Genomic DNA, 4,041 nt, shown 5'->3' on the forward strand with positions numbered 1-4,041 from the left:
CCTTGGGGAAGCGGCCGGAGCGAAAAGCTTTCCGATTAATATACCCCGGGCTCCGGACCCCACCCACTCATCCTTCCACGGGCAGAGGGCGAGAGGGTGTTCACCCGACTCGAACCTTGGACTTTCCCCTCCACCGCGGGGACTTTTACGGGCTGATATCTCCCGGGGTGCGGCTCTGGGACAAGAGATCCCGGTCGAACGGGCACAGGGAGGGAGGGGGATCACGCAGATGCCATGTCGGCATGAGAAAGATACGACAAGGTATAGTTTTCGTAAAGAACGGACCGAATCGGAGCAGGTTAGGTTACATGATACGATAGGGGATCATATGATATTAGATTAGATTAAAATAGAATAGAATAGAGTAGGGTAGAGTAGAGTAGACTAGAGTAGGATAGAGTAGAGTGGAGTAGAATGAAGTAGAATAGAATAGAACAGAATAGAATAGAATAAAGTAGAATAGAGGAGAGGAGAGGAGAGTAGGATAGAGTAGAGTGGAGTAGAATGAAGTAGAATAGAATAGAACAGAATAGAATAGAATAGAATGGAATAGAGTAAAGTAGAATAGAGTAGAGTAGAGTAGAATAGAATAGAATAGAATAGAATGGAATGGAATGGAATGGAATGGAATGGAATGGAATGGAATGGAATGGAATGGAATAGAATAGAATAGAATAGAATAAAGTAGAATAGGGTAGAGTAGAATAGAATAGAGTAGAGTGGAGTAGAATAAAGTAGAATAGAGTAGAGTAGAACAGAGTAGAGTGGAGTAGAATAAAATAGAATAGAATAGAATAAAGTAGAATAGAGTAGAGTAGAGTAGGATAGAGTAGAATGGAGTAGAATGAAGTAGAACAGAACAGAACAGAATAGAATAGAATAAAGTAGAGTGGAGTAGAATAAAGTAGAATAGAACAGAACAGAACAGAATAGAATAGAATAAAGTAGAATAGAGTAGAGTAGAGTAGAGTAGGATACAGTAGAGTGGAGTAGAATAAAGTAGAATAGAATAGAACAGAATAGAATAGAATAGAATAGAGTAAAGTAGAATAGAGTAGAGTAGAGTAGAGTAGAGTAGAGTAGAGTAGAGTAGAGTAGAGTAGAATAGAATAGAATAGAATAGAATGGAATGGAATGGAATGGAATGGAATGGAATGGAATGGAATAGAATAGAATAGAATAGAATAGAATAAAGTAGAATAGGGTAGAGTAGAATAGAATAGAGTAGAGTGGAGTAGAATAAAGTAGAATAGAGTAGAGTAGAACAGAGTAGAGTGGAGTAGAATAAAATAGAATAGAATAGAAGAGAATAGAATAAAGTAGAATAGAGTAGAGTAGAGTAGGATAGAGTAGAATGGAGTAGAATGAAGTAGAACAGAACAGAACAGAATAGAATAGAATAAAGTAGAGTGGAGTAGAATAAAGTAGAATAGAACAGAACAGAACAGAATAGAATAGAATAAAGTAGAATAGAGTAGAGTAGAGTAGAATAGAGTAGAGTGGAGTAGAATAAAGTAGATTAGAATAGAATAGAATAGAATAGAACAGAACAGAACAGAACGGAACGGAACGGAACGGAATGGAATAGAATAGAATAGAATAGAATAGAATAGAATAGAGTAAAGTAGAATAGAGTAGAGTAGAACAGAGTAGAGTGGAGTAGAATAGAATAGAATAGAATAGAATAGAATAGAGTAGACTAGAGTAGAGTAGAATAGAGTAGAGTAGAATAGAGTAAAATAGAATATAGAATAGAATAGAGTAGAGTGGAGTAGAATAGAATAGAATAGAATAGAAAATATGAATAGAAAATGAATTAGAGCAGAATAAGTAGAATAAAGTAGAATAGAATAGAGTATTTAGTAGAATAGAGTAGAATAGAATAGAATATGAATAAAATAGAGTAGAATAGAATAGAAAATATGAATAGAAAATGAATAGAATAGAATAGAATAGAATAGAATAGAAAATATGAATAGAATAAAATAAAGTAGAATAGAGTAGAGTAGAATAGAGTAGAGTAGAGTAGAGTAGAGTAGAGTACAGTAGAATAGAATAGAATAGAATAGAATAGAATAGAATAGAATAGAATAGAATAGAATAGAATAGGGGAAAGAGACGATGTACTTGGTTTGACCTGGAGTAACTGCCGCTAGACCTGTATAAGCTCCACCATGGAAAGTGTGATCCGATCCTGACGGATGAGAAGTGAATGAAGGAAATCTTAAGACTGCGCGGAAATGGGTAGAGTAACCCTTACTATCCAAGGTAAAGAAGAAGAAAAAAAAAAAGGCTTTTGGACACGGGACTTATTTGATGGGTGGCTAGACGATAAAAGAAAAGACAGAAGTGAGACCGCAAGGGACATCAAAAAGGCTACGTTCCTTCCTCCTCCTCTCCTTCCTTCCTCCCTCCTCCTTCCTTCCTTCCTCCTCCTCCTCTCCTTCTTTCCTTCCTTGTTCCTCCTCTTCTTCCTGCCTTTCTCCTCCTCTCCTTCCTTCCTCCTCCACTCCTTCCTTCCTTCTTTGTTCCTCCTCTCCTTCCTTCCTTCCTCCTCCTCTCCTTCCTTCCTCCCTCCTCCTTCCTTCCTTCCTCCCTCCCCTCCTCTCCTTTCCTTCCTCCCTCCCTCCTCCTCTCCCTTCTTTCCTTCCTTGTTCCTCCTCTTCTTCCTGCCTTTCTCCTCCTCTCCTTCCTTCCTCCTCCACTCCTTCCTTCCTTCTTTGTTCCTCCTCTCCTTCCTTCCTTCCTCCTCCTCTCCTTCCTTCCTCCTCCTCCTTCCTTCCTTCCTTCCTCCCTCCTCCTCTCCTTTCCTTCCTCCCTCCCTCCTCCTCTCCTTCTTTCCTTCCTTGTTCCTCCTCTTCTTCCTGCCTTTCCTCCTCCTCTCCTTCCTTCCTCCTCCACTCCTTCCTTCCTTCCTTGTTCCTCCTCTCCTTCCTTCCTCCCTCCTCCTCTCCTTCCTTCCTTCCTCCTCCTCCTCTCCCTTCCTTCCTTCCTCCTCCTCCTCCTCCTCCTTCCTCCTCCTTCCTCCTTCCTCCTCCTCCTCCTCCTTCCTCCTCCTCCTCCCTCCCCTCCTTCCTTCCTTCCTCCTCTCCTTCCTCCCCTCCTCCTCCCTCCTTCCTTCCTCCTCCTCCTCCTCTCCTTCCTTCCTCCTCTCCTCCTTCCTCCTCCCTCCTTCCTTCCTCCTCCTCCTCCTCCTTCCTTCCTCCTCCTCCCCTCTCCTTCCTTCCTCCTTCCTCCTCCTCCTCCTTCCTTCCTTCCCTCCTCCTCTCCTTCCCTCCTCCCTCCTTCCTCCTCCTTCCTTCCTTCCTCCTCCTCCTCTCCTTCCTTCCTCCTCCTCCCTCTCCTTCCTCCTCCTCCTCCTCTCCTTCCTTCCTCCTCCTCCTCCTCCTCCTCCTCCTTCCTTCCTTCCTTCCTCCTCCTCCTTCCTTCCTCCCTCCTCCTCTCCTTCCTCCTCCTTCCTCCTCCTTCCTTCCTTCCTTCCTCCTCCTTCCTTCCTTCCTCCTCCTTCCTTCCTCCCTCCTCTCCTCCCTCCTTCCTTCCTCCTCCTCTCCTTCCTTCCTTCCTCCTTCCTCCTCCTCTCCTTCCTTCCTCCCTCCTCCTCTCCTTCCTTCCTCCTCCTCCTCCTCTCTCCTTCCTTCCTTCCTCCTCCTCTCCTTCCTCCTCCCTCTCCTCTCCTTCCTTCCTTCCTTCCTCCTCCTCTCCTTCCTTCCTCCCTCCTCCTCTCCTTCCTTCCTCCCTCCCTTCCTCCCTCCCTCTCCCTCTCCTCCTTCCTTCCTTCCTTCCTCCCTCCCTCCTTCCTTCCTCTTCCTCCTCCTCTCCTTCCTCCTCCTCCTCCTCTCCTTCCTTCCTCCTCTCCTCCTCCTCTCCTTCCTCCTCCTCTCCTTCCTTCCTCCCTCCTCCTCTCCTTCCTTCCTCCTCCTCCTCCTCCTTCCTCCTCCTCCTCTCCTCCTTCCTCCTCCTCCTCCTCTCCTTCCTTCCTCCCTCTCCTCTCCTCCTCCTTCCTTCCTCCCTCCTCTCCATCTTTCCTTCCTTGCCTTCCTC

Source organism: Notechis scutatus, chromosome Z (genome assembly GCF_049901735.1).
Source record: "Notechis scutatus isolate UNSWTSFEM ecotype Mainland chromosome Z, rNotScu1.2, whole genome shotgun sequence".
In the NCBI taxonomy this organism is placed as follows: domain Eukaryota; kingdom Metazoa; phylum Chordata; class Lepidosauria; order Squamata; family Elapidae; genus Notechis; species Notechis scutatus.